A 13,246-nucleotide genomic window follows, 5' to 3' on the forward strand; every position below is an offset into this window, starting at 1 on the left:
ATTCCAGGATGTCTGACTCTAGGTGAGTGATCACACCATCATGGTTATCTGGGTAATTAAGATCTTTTTTGTATAGTTCTGTGTATTCTTGCCACCTCTTCTTAATATCTTTTGCTTCTATTAGGTCCATACCATTTCTGTCCTTTATTGTGACCATCTTTGCCTGAAATGTTCCCTTGGTATCTCTGATTTTCGATATCTCTAGTCTTTCCCATTCTATTGTTTTCCTCTAATTCTTCGCATTGTTCACTTAGGAAGGCTTTCTTATCTCTCCTTGCTATTCTTGAAATTCTGCTTTCAGATGGGTATATTTTTCCTTTTCTCCTTTGCCTTTAGCTTCTCTCCTTTTCTCAGCTATTTGTAAGGCCTCCTCAGACAGCCATTTTTCCTTTACTTTTTCTTGGAGATGGTCTTGATCATCTCCTCCTGTACAATGTCACGAACCTCCATCCATAGTTCTTCAAGCACTCTATCAGATCTAATCCTTGAATCTATTTGTCACTTACACTGTATAATCATAAGGGATTTGATTTTGGTCATGCCTTAATGGCCTAAAGGTTTTCCCTACTTTCTTCAATTTAAGTCTGAATTTTGGAATAAGGAGTTCATGATCTGAGCCACAGTTAGCTCTCGGTCTTGTTTTTGCTGACTGTATAGAGCTTCTCCATCTTTGGCTGCAAAGATTATAATTAATCTGATTTCTGTATTGATCATCTGATGATTTCCACGTGTACAGTCATCTCTTGTGTTGTTGGAAGAGGGTGTTTGCTATGACCAGTGTGTTCTCTTGGCAAAACTCTGTTAGCCTTTGCCCTGCTTCATTTTTTATTCCAAGGCCAAATTTACCTGTTACTCCAGGTATCTCTTGACTTCCTACTTTTGCATTCCAGTCCCCCATGAGGAACAGGACATCTTTTTTGGGTGTTAGTTCTAGAAGGTCGTGTAGGTCTTCATTGAATCGTTCAACTTCAACTTCTCCAGCATTACTGGTTGGGGCGTAGACTTGGATTACTGTGATATTGAATGGCTTGCCTTGGAAATGAACAGAGATCATTTTGTCATTTCTGAGATTGCACCCAAGTACTGCACTTCGGACTCTTGTTGACTATGAGGGCTACTCCATGTCTTCTAAGGAATTTTTGCCCACGTTGTTAGATACAATGGTCATTTGAATTAAATTCGCCCATTCTGGCCCATTTTAGTTCACTGATTCCTAAAATGTCGATGTTCACTGTTGCCATCTCCTGTTTGACCACTTCTAATTTACCTTGATTTATGTACCTAACATTCCAGGTTCCTATGCAGTATTGCTCTTTACAGCACTGGACTTTACTTTCACCACCAGACACATCCACAACTGGGTGTCGTTTCTGCTTTGACTCACCCTCTTCATTACTTCTAGAGCTGTTTCTCTGCTCTTCTCCAGTTGCATGTTGGGCACTTGCCAACCTGGGGGGTTCATCTTTCAGTGTCATATCTTTTTGCCTTTTCATACTGTTCTTTAGTTTCTCAAGACAAGAATACTGAAGTGCTTTTCCATTCCCTTTTCCAGTGGACCACGTATTGTCAGAACTCTCCACCATGACCTATCCATGTTGATGGCCCTACATGGCATGGCTCATAGTTTCACTGAGTTAGACAAGATTGTGATCCATTTGAAAAATTTTGGTGAGTCTTGCCAACTTGCTTTTTTTTAGAAAACATTTTTTTTTATTTTGAAATAATTTTATATTTACAGAAGAATAAAGATAGTAGATAGAGTTCTCATAAACCTTTTCTCTAGTTTCCCCTACTGTTAACATCTTCCATAACCATAGTGTATTTATGAAAACTGAGAAATTAACATTAGTATAATAGTATTAAACTGTAGACTTTATTTGGACTCAGTTTTTCTATTTATATTAAAAAGTCCTTGCGTCCAGTCCAGGATCCCACATTGCAATTAGCCATCATTTCTCTAGTGTCCTCCCATCTGTGACAGTACTGTATTGGATACTGGACGTTTGCTAACGATTTCAGGCACTCGCATCACCAAAAAAATGGTAGCTATGTGAGAAAATATGTTAATTAGCTTTATTATAGTGATCACTTCACCATAATATACCATATATATGCATATCAAAATATCCTGTTGTACAAAACTAATTAAAAATTTAAAAGAATTCCCCTCCCCAGGATCAGGACTCCTTGTCCTACCCTCCCTCCCAACAGCCACACCCTCACCTCCTGGATCTATCTGTCTGCTATCTACCAGGCCTAACTTCACAGTCCAATTCCCACATCCATACATGACCACTGGAAAAACCATAGCCTTGACTAGACGGATCTTTGTTGGCAAAGTAATGTCTCTGTTTTTCAATATGCTATCTAGGTTGGTCATAACTTTTCTTCCAAGGAGTAAGCGTTTTTTAATTTCATGACTGCAGTCACCATCTGCAGTGATTTTGGAGCGCCCCCCCCCCCAAAAATCTGTAAGTAGCTGGGTTTAAAAAAGTCAGTCTGACAACATTGTAAATCAACTATCTCCTCCCACCCCAATTTTTTGAAAAGCATATATAAAAAAATCAGTCTGGTAATCTGTCTTTTGATAAGTTTAGTGTTTTCATTTTTAATGTGATTACTGATAGTTTGGGCTTCCCTGGTGGCTCAGAAAAGAATCTGCCTGTAATGCGGGAGTCCCAGGTTTGATCCCTGGGTTGGAAAGATCCCCTGGAGAAGGGAATGGCAACCCACCCTAGTGTTCTTGCCTGGAGAATTCCATGGACAGAGGAGCCTGGCAGGCTACAGTCCATGGGGTCACAAAGAGTCGGACACGATTGTGTAACTACACTTTTCACTGATAGTTTAAGATTTATTTATGCCGTTTTAGTTTATACCTTTTTTTAAAGCCATGTTTCTTATTCTCATGTGTGTTCTTTTTTTTCTTCTACTGATTTTTCAAGTTGAACACTTTATGTATTTTTCTTTTTAGGAATTAACCCTTAAATTTTTAACATGCACGTATATTGAACTCTAAAATTAGTTTCTTTGCCTTCCTGAGCAATACAAGAATCTTAGGATGCTTTAAATCCCATTCCTTCTCTATACTCCAGTCTTTATTTTATTGTTTGATAGTTTTACCTTAAGTCTTGCATACTGTGAAATATTTCAGATACACAGATAAAAATAGAGAATAATATGAAAACACTTGTGTACTTAGCCACAGTGCTTTGTCTCATCATAATTATGCCATTTGCTTCATATCTTTTTTTAATTGACTTTTTTTATCGTGGATATTTTCAACATTCCACACGTGTGGAAGAATATCATGAATTCCTATGTACCCTGATCTAACTTTAGCAATTACCGACCTTTTTTCAATTCTTAGTTTCATCTGTTTATCTGACTCCTCTTGATCAGTGGGTTTGGGTATGGTAAACACAAGCCATCCTTTTCTAAAAAAAAGTTCTCCATGAGCCTTTCATCTAATGGTTTTAACAGTCATTGATGATTGTTGCTTAGATCTGTTCTTTTCTTAAGGCTTGCAAAACCGTGGTTTTTAAATGCTATTATTATTCTGTATTAATTAGCTGGAATCCTTCTATAAAGAATTTTCCTTCTTTAACTCTTTGATTACTGTGAAGCATATGGTTTATGCAGGAGAGGCAGAATAAATGTTTTGGTTTTTTCTCTTCATCAATATTTAGCATAGTCAAATGAGTTAGTGCCCTACTAAAGTTCAGTAGTGTGACCAGTGAGGTTTTTTTGTTAGATTATGGAATTAATGGATTTTAATGTATTTAATATGTTTCAGGAACTGTAGACATTATTTGTGTTGTAGTTCATATTGTCCTATCTTAGTCTAAGTGGGAACTCACTTAAGTTGACTCCTTATAGTAAGACCCCAATAGTGTTTGACAGCTTTCTTGCTTTTAGGCACAAGAAATATCCTAGGCTCATCTGTTTATTTCCTTCCGTTAACATGGCATCAGCCATTTCTCTAAGAAGCCCTGATTTCTCTTATTGTAAATGGTGTTAACAGACCACACTTTAGGCATCAGATTTTTTTTTTTTTTAAGCATGACAATTAGGTCATTCTCCTTTCTTCTCCAGAAGTAGCCAAAATAACATATGCAGTGATATTAGTCCCCTGCATGCTTTAAAAATTTGCACTGTGAATATATACTCAAGCTAGAGAGAAGAGTATTCTATTGGTTACAAGATGCATATCCCTCTCATTTAATCTCTGAATTTGTGATGTGTTTTATAGTTGCTGTGCTGTGCTTAGTCGCGTCTGACTCTTTGTGACCCCATGGACTGTAGCCCACCAGGCTCCTCTGTCCATGGGGATTCTCCAGGCAAGAATACTGGAGTGGGTTGCCATGCCCTTCTCCAGGGGATCTTTCGAACCCAGGTCTCCTGCACTGCAGGCAGATTGTTTAAATCTGAGCCGCCTGGGAAGCCTGAGAATACTGGAGTGGATATTCTGTTCCTTCTCCAGGGGAACTTCCCAAACCAGGAATTGAACCAGGGTCTCCTGCATTGCAGGCGGATTCTTTACCAGCTGGGCTAGCCAGGAAGCCTGTTTTACAGTTGATTAGAGTTTAATTGGCAAAGTTTTTTCTTAATGGTTTGTAAGATAATGATGTGTCTTAATTGTCACTTCTTAGATTGAAGAAAAACAATATTTTATTTAAGCTTTGTAAAAATAGCAATTTGCCTTTCTTGCTTAGCATGGTTTTTGAGATTTGTCTTTTTTTTTTTTTTACTTTTGCCTGTAATTAGTTATTATTAATTATGCACTAAGCATCTGCAAACTCACTACCCAAAAGAAATGTGAGGATCTTGACAATATCCTACAACTAACTATATGATCTTTTTTCCTGTATCTCTTGACTCTGTTCACAAGATAGCATCATCCTGAAACTGCTTTGATCATTCCATTGTTTTCCTTTTGTTTTTTTAACATTAACCTTTGGTCTTGAGATAATTCTAGATTCACACGCAGTTGTAAGAAATAACACACAGCGATCCTATCTGTGTCCCTTCTTTAAATGTAACTCTAAGTTTTCTGCAAGTGTTTAGTTTTGTGGCTATACATTTTAAAATTCATTTGCCTGTTAATAAGAAGAAAGTAGGGAAAACCACTAGACCATTCAGGTATGACCTAAATCAAATCCCTTATGATTATACAGTGGAAGTGAGAAATAGATTTAAGGGACTAGATCTGATAGAGTGCCTGATGAACTATGGACTGAGGTTCGTGACATTGTACAGGAGACAGGGATCAAGACCATCCCCACGGAAAAGAAATGCAAAAAAGCAAAATGGCTGTTTGAGGAGGCCTTACAAATAGCTGTGAAAAGAAGAGAAGCGAAAAGCAAAGGAGAAAAGGAAAGACATAAGCATCTGAATGCAGATCCAAAGAATAGCAAGTAGCGATAAGAAAGCCTTTCTCAGCGATCAATGCAAAGAAATAGAGGAAAACAATAGAATGGGAAAGACTAGAGATCTCGTCAAGAAAATTAGAGATACCAAGGGAACATTTCATGCAAAGATGGGCTCGATAAAGGACAGAAATGGTATGGACCTAACAGAAGCAGAAGATATTAAGAAGAGGTGGCAAGAATACACAGAAGACCTGTACAAAAAAGATCTTCACGACCCAGATAATCACGATGGTGTGATCACTCACCTAGAGCCAGACATCCTGGAATGTGAAGTCAAGTGGGCCTTAGAAAGCATCACTACGAACAAAGCTAGTGGAGGTGATGGAATCCCAGTTGAGCTATTTCAAATCCTGAAAGATGATGCTGTGAAAGTGCTGCACTCAATATGCCAGCAAATTTGGAAAACTCAGCAGCGGCCACAGGACTGGAAAAGGTCAGTTTTCATTCCAATCCCAAAGAAAGGAAATGCCAAAGAATGCTCAAACTACCGCACAATTGCACTCATCTCACACGCTAGTGAAGTAGTGCTCAAAATTCTCCAAGCCAAGCTTCAGCAATACATGAACTGTGCACTTCCAGATATTCAATCTGGTTTTAGAAAAGGCAGAGGAACCAGAGATCAAATTCCCAACATCCGCTGGATCATCAAAAAAGCAAGAGAGTTCCAGAAAAACATCTATTTCTGCTTTATTGACTATTCCAAAGCCTTTGACTGTGTGGCTCACAAGAAACTGTAGAAAATTCTGAATGAGATGGCAGTACCAGACCACCTGACCTGCCTCTTGAGAAACCTATATGCAGGTCAGGAAGCAACAGTTAGAACTGGACATGGAACACTAGACTGGTTCCAAATAGGAAAAGGAGTAGGTCAAGGCTGTATATTGTCACCCTGCTTATTTAACTTCTATGCAGAGTACATCATGAGAAACGCTGGGCTGAAAGGAGCACAAGCTGGAATCAAGATTGCCGGGAGAAATCTCAGTAACCTCAGATATGCAGATGACACCACCCTTATGGCAGAAAGTGAAGAAGAACTAAAAAGCCTCTTGATGAAAGTGAAAGAGGAGAGTGAAAAAGTTGGCTTAAAGCTCAACATTCAGAAAAGTAAGATCATGGCATCCGGTCCCATCACTTCATGGGAAATAGATGGGGAAACAGTGGAAACAGTGTCAGACTTTATTTTTTTGGGCTCCAAAATCACTGCAGATGGTGACTGCAGCCATGAAATTAAAAGACGCTTACTCCTTGGAAGGAAAGTTATGACCAACCTAGATAGCATATTCAAAAGCAGAGACATTACTTTGCCAACAAAGGGCTGTCTAGTCAAGGCTATGGTTTTTCCAGTGGTCATGTATGGATGTGAGAGTTGGACACTGTGAAGAAAGCTGAGCGCTGAAGAATTGATGCTTTTGAAGTGTGGTGTTGGAGAAGACTCTTGAGAGTCCCTTGGACTGTAGGGAGATACAACCAGTCCATCCTAAAGGAGATCAGCCCTGAGTGTTCATTGGAAGGACTGATGCTAAAGGTGAAACTCCAATACTTTGGCCACCTCATGCGAAGAGTTGACTCATTGGAAATGACCCTGATGCTGGGAGAGATTGAGGGCAGGAGGAGAAGGGGATGACAGAGGATGAGATAGCTGGATGGCATCACCAACTCAATGGACGTGAGTTTGAGTGAACTCCAGGAGTTGGTGATGGACAGGGAGGCCTGGTGTGCTGTGATTCATGGGGTCGCAAAGAGTCGGACACAACTGAGCGATTGAACTGAACTGGACTGAATGTTAAGCAATTGTTAACATTGCTTGTTGTTAGCAGTTTTTAACCATTACAAACAGTGTTGTAGTGAGTAGAGTTTATGGGTCTCAGGATTGTGCATGTGAGGTACCATCAAATTTTGCTTTCCAAAGAGGTTGTTCTAATGTATGTACCCTTTACTAGTGTATAAGAATTCCTTCCTCATGCCAATCTATAATTTTATTGGTTCTTTACAACTTTTGCTGATGTTGTGTGTCGTACTATTTTATATTTAAAATTGTAGTCTCTCAATTGTTAGTGAGTTTGAGAATATTTTTTAAATATTTATTTATTTATTTGGCTGTGTGTGCCTGATCTTAGTTGCGACATGCAAGATCTTACATTGTCATTGCAGCATGTGGGATCTTTAGTTGCAGCTTGCAGATTCTTCGTTGGGGCGTGTGGGATCTAGTTCCCACACCATGTATTGAACCCAGGCCACCTGCATTGCGAGCAGGGAGTCTTAGCCAGTAGACCAACAGGGAAGTCCAGAGTTTGTGCATATTTTAATTTGTTTATTGTCATTTAATTTTTCCTCTGTTGTGAATTGTTTGTTCATTACCATGTCTTATTTTTCTATTCAGTTGTTTGGTTTTGTTTTAGATTGAGTTATAGGTATTCTTAATTGGGATACAGATCCTTAGTCAATATGCATTGCAAGTATTCTCCCTATCTGTGGCTCTCCCCACCTTGTTTTTTATTGTTTATTTATTTATTTTGCTTTCCAAAGAGGTTGTTCCAATGCGTGTACCCTTTAATAGTGTATAAGAATTCCTTCCTCAACCAATCCTTAATTTTATTGTGCTTCCCTGGTGGCTCAGTTGGTAAAGAATCCACCTGCAATGCCAGAGACCTGGGTTTGATCCCTGGGTTGGGAAGATCCCTTGGAGAAGGGAACAGCTACCTGCTCCAGTAGTCTGGCCTGGAGGATCCCATGGACTGTAGTCCATGAGGTTGCAAAGAGTCGGACACAACTGAGCAACGACTTCCTCTTCCACTATTTATTTTTGGCTGTGCTGGGTCTTTGTTGCTGTTTGCGAGCTTTCTCTAGTTGTAGCGAGTTGGGGCTACTCTTCATTGTGGTATGAGGGCTTCTTGTTGCGGTTGCTTCTTGTTGTGGAGCACAGGCTCTAGGATGTGAGGGCTTCAGTAGTTGCATCACACAGGCTTAGTTGCTGCTCTGATATGCCTCAGACCAGGGGTTGAACTGTGCAGGCAGACATAGAATAAACTATATGTGTTTAAAATGGGCAGCTTGATAAGTGTGACATATAAACTGTCCATTAGTCCCCAAAGTTTCCTTGTTTATCTTGTCATGCCCTTCCTCCTCTACTTCCTTCCCTCTACCCCAGGCAACCATTAATCTACTTTCTATCACTAAATTGGTTTGCATTTTCTATTTTATATAAGTGGAATCATACTGTGCATACTAATTTTTTGTGTTGGGCATCTGGCTTTTTTCACTCAGTGTAATTATTTTGAGATTAACCCATGTTTATGGATGGATAGTGTGTATTAAATTTTTTATGCATTCACTAATGGCCAACAAAGGTCTGTCTAGTCAAAGCTATGGTTTTTCCAGTAGTCATGTATGGATGTGAAAGTTGGACTATAAAGAAAGCTTGAGCACCAGAGAATTGATGCTTTTGAACTGTGGAGTTGGAGAAGACTCTTGAGAGTTCCCTGGACAGCAAGAAGATCCAACCGGTCAATCCTAAAGGAAATCAGCCCTGAATATTCATTGGAAGGACTGATGCTGAAGCTAAAACTTCAATACTTTGGCCACCGGATGCGAAGAACTGACTCATTGGAAAAGACCCTGATGCTGGGAAGGATTGAAAGCGGGAGGAGAAGGGGATGACAGAGGATGAGATGTTTGGATGGCATCACCGACTCAATGGACATGAATTTGAGTAAAGTCCAGGAGTTGGCGATGGACAGGGAGGCCTGGCGTGCTGCAGTCGATGGGGTCACAAAGAGTTGGGACACGACTGAGCAACTGAACTGAACTGAATGGACTTTTGAATTGTTAGCAGTTTTTCACCACTACGTATAAAACTGCTGATTTGTGTGCATGTCTTTGTATGGACATGTATTTTATTTTCTCTTGGATAAATACCTAGGAGTAGAATGACTAGGTCGAATGCTTTAATTACTTTCACTTTTAAAGAAACTGCCAAACTGCTTTCCAAAGTGGTTGTGCCATGTTTACACCTCTTGAGGAGTTCTAGTTGCTTTACATTCTAGGCAAGACTTGATGTGGTCTTTTAATTTTTAAAAACTTAAGCCTTTCTAATGGTTCTATAGTGATAAGTGAGGTTTTAATGTGCCTTTCCCTAGTAACTGAGAAAGTTGAACAACTTTTCATGCTCGTCTTTGGTGAAATGTTTTAAAGTCATATTCCTGTTTGAAAAATTGAGTTGTTCATTTGCTAATTGTTATGTTGAGAGTTCTTTATTTTGGATACAAGTCTTTCATTAGATATATGATTTGCAAATATTTTTTCTTAATCTGTGCCTTGTCTTTTCAAAGAACAAAAGTTTCATGCTTTTGGTGATATGTCTGAGAAATCTTTGCCTAGACCAAAGTTACGAAGTTTTTTTACTTCTGATTTCTTCTAAAAATCTTAATAGTTTTTAGGTTTTACATTTATACCTGCAATCTCTTTTGAATTAACTGTTGTATATAATACCAAACTATGGTTAAAAGTTCATTTTTTGCATATGGATATCCAGTTTTTCAGTACTGTTGTTGGAAGACCAAACTGCTTTTTATCTTTGTCAAAAATCAGTTGTCTCTATATGTGTGATGTGTGAGAATGTTTCTGGACCCTCTATTCTGTTCCATTAATCTATGTGGGAGGACCACGTTGTCTTGATTAGTATAACCTTATAACACATCTTGAAATCAGGTAGTGTTCACCCTCTGACTTCTTTTTCAAAGTTGTTTTGGCCATTCTAGGACCTCAGTATCTTCATATGGATTTTAGAATTAGCTTGTAGTTTCTACAAAATTGTCTGCTGGGATTTGAGTTGAGATTACATTAACTACATTAAAAAATCAACTTGGGGAGAACTGATATTCTAATATCAAGTCTTCCAATCTAATAACAGATATAAGTGTATATATATCCATTTATCTAGGTCTTTAATTTCTTTCCAAAATGCTGTTTAGTTTTCAGTGTACAAATCTTTCATAACTTTTGTGAGATTTATCCTTTTTTTTTTTTTTGGTAAGTTTTTAATTTGAGTATAGAGAAGGCAATGGTATCCCACTCCAGTACTTTTGCCTGGAAAATCCCATGGATGGAGGAGCCTGGTAGGCTGCAGTCCATGGGGTCGCTAAGAGTTGGACACAACTGAGCGACTTCCCTTTCGCTTTTCACTTTCATGCATTGGAGAAGGAAATGGCAACCCACTCCAGTATTCTTGCCTGGAGAATCCCAGGGACGGGGGAGCCTGATGGACTGCCATCTATGGGGTCACACAGAGTTGGACACGACTGAAGCGACTTAGCAGTAGCAGTATTGGAGTATAGTTGATTTACAATGTTGTGTTAGTTTCAGGTGTACAGCAAAGTGAATCAGTTATACAAATATCTACTTGGGTTGCTTAGCGACTAAGTCCAGACATGACTTAGCGACTAAACAGTAACAACAACAACAAAAACAAAAGAAATACAATTGATTTTGTATATTGTTCTTGTATTCTGCAACCTTCTTAATTCCACTTAATCTAGTACTTTTTTTTAAGATTTCATCAGGTTTTCATACAGAAACTGTCTGAGGGTAGGGACTTTGTCTTGCTCATCACTGTATTTCCAGCAGTGACAAGAGTGCTTATACAGGTAGATACACAAAAAATTTTGTTAAATGGATGGATATGTTCACTGAGTAATTTCTTCCTTTAGAGTGTAAACTTTGAGAGGATAGGGCATTTTATTTTGTTCACTGGAGTATTTCCCAGTGCCTGGAACAGAATCTGGCATGTTGAAGGTGCTCAATAAATATTTGGTGACTGAATGAATGAGTGAGAAAAATAGTTTTAAATAAGGATGGAGGTCAGAGTAGAGTCATTTAGTAAAGAGTTATATTTGCAAAGCTGTTAAGCTTTCATTTTAGACTCCTTAGGAGGTTTTAAGCAGAAGAGTGACATGAGCAGGCTTACATTCAATCTAGAAGGATCCCTTCAGCAATTATCTGGAGGATAGTTGAAACATTAGAAAGCTATTGCTATAATATAGGAAAGAGATCAAGCCCTGATACAAGTTAGCTGGAATGGAGAAGATAAATTCAAGGGAATTTAGAAATACATTCGATTACGATAATAACTGGATTAAGGTAGGGGAAGATGGGAAATAATCTAGCATCACTTCCCAAGTTTCTTATTTGGGGGACTGCCTAGAGTAGATGGGCTTCCCAGGTGACTGAGTAGTAAAGAATCTACCCGCCAGTGCAGGAGATGCAGGTTGATCCCTGGGTTGGGAAGATCCCCTCGAGGAGGAAATGGCAACCCACTCCAGTATTCTTGCCTGGAGAATCCCATGGGCAGAGGAGCAAGAATTACAGTTCATAGGGTTGAAGAGTTGGGACACAGCTGAGCAACTGAGTGTGCACTGGAGTAGGCACTCTTAAGAACTAAGAAGTAGGCACTGTAAGGGAGTAGATGAATCCAATTGAGAGAAGTTAATTTTTTTAGCATGGGAAATCTGGATAATATTATTAATTTTTGGTAGATTTAGCTGGATTATGTATATTCTTTTTTCTCCCCTCACACATTCTTAATACTTTAAATGTACAAAACCTACCCACCTCTTGTTTTTTTAGAAAATGATTCGAGTTAAGCAGTTCTTTTATTAGGGACTTGTTCCATTTGAGTTTTCAAGTGGAGATGTACATAGGTAATGTGGAACTTGGTTGAGAAGGTTGTTTCTGTACAATTCCTTATAATTACAGTTAAAACAACCTGATGATTTCGACTTGTTCCATCTTGGGCAGTTCAGCATGCTTTGTCTCTAGTCCTTGCAAAACTGTACTAGATTTTTCTTCCTTTCATTTTTGTCCTTTATTCGGCCCTTGCCAGATAGATGTAATAGATTCCTGCCTTCTCACTCCTGCATTTTTCCCATGTCCACATACATTTTCCTCTCCTGTTTTTTGTCAAAGATCATTTTTTTCTTTTAGTTAGGTTTTCAGTCAGTTCAGTTCAGTCGCTCAGTGCCTTGACTCTTTGTGACCCCATGGACTGCAGCACGCCAGGCCTCCCTGTCCATCACTAACTCCTAGAGCTTGCTCAAACTCAAGTCCGTTGAGTCAGTGATGCCATCCAAACATCTCATCCTCTGTCATCCCCTTCTTCTGCCTTCAGTCTTTCCCAGCATCAGGGTCTTTTCCAATGAGTCAGTTCTTCACATCAGGTGGCCAAAGTATTGGAGCTTCAGCTTCAGCATCAGTCCTTCCAATGAATATTCAGGACTGATTTCCTTTAGGATTGATGGGTTTGATCTCCTTGCAGTCCAAGGGACTCTCAAGAGTATTCTCCAACTCCACAGTTCAAAAGCATTAATTCTTTGGCGCTCAGCTTTCTTTATGGTCCAACTCTCATATCCATACATAACTAGTGGAAAAACCATAGCTTTGACTAGACAGACCTTTGTTGGCAAAGTAATGTCTCTGCTTTTTAATATGCTGTCTAGGTTTGTCATGGCTTTTCTTCCAAGGAACAGGCATCTTTTAATTTCATGACTGCAGTCACCATCTGCAGTCGTTTTGGAACCCAAGAAATTTCAGGGTTCATTTTTATCAAAGTTACATGTACACATACTTTGTAGAATCTGATAGTTCTGTAGTTTGTTTAAAAACGATAAAGCACCTTTCCCTGTCTTCAGAGTTACTTTTAGTTTTTTTTTAACATTGAAAATTTTTTTTGTTTCTATTTTGGCCATGCCATGAGGCATTGCTGGCTATTAGTTCTCTGACCACGGCTTGAATCTGTGCCCCCTGTTGTGGAAGTGTGTAGTCTT

The 13,246-nt window shown here is 39.0% G+C and overlaps 1 protein-coding gene across 4 annotated transcripts in view; it reads left to right on the top strand.

Moving 5' to 3' along the window:
* The window catches only part of SPATS2 (spermatogenesis associated serine rich 2), a 158,581-nt gene that overhangs the window by 15,611 nt on the left and 129,724 nt on the right, over positions 1-13,246 (top strand). The window contains exon 2 of one of the 4 annotated variants that reach the window (XM_055582886.1): positions 1,553-1,668. The exons of the other annotated variants lie outside the window; for them this stretch is intronic. The gene's annotated coding sequence lies outside the window, so the exon portion shown is untranslated. The remainder of the gene's footprint in view (positions 1-1,552; positions 1,669-13,246) is intronic. 4 annotated transcript variants of the gene reach the window in all.

The sequence above is a fragment of the Bubalus kerabau genome, chromosome 1 (assembly GCF_029407905.1).
Source record: "Bubalus kerabau isolate K-KA32 ecotype Philippines breed swamp buffalo chromosome 1, PCC_UOA_SB_1v2, whole genome shotgun sequence".
In the NCBI taxonomy this organism is placed as follows: Eukaryota; Metazoa; Chordata; class Mammalia; order Artiodactyla; family Bovidae; genus Bubalus; species Bubalus kerabau.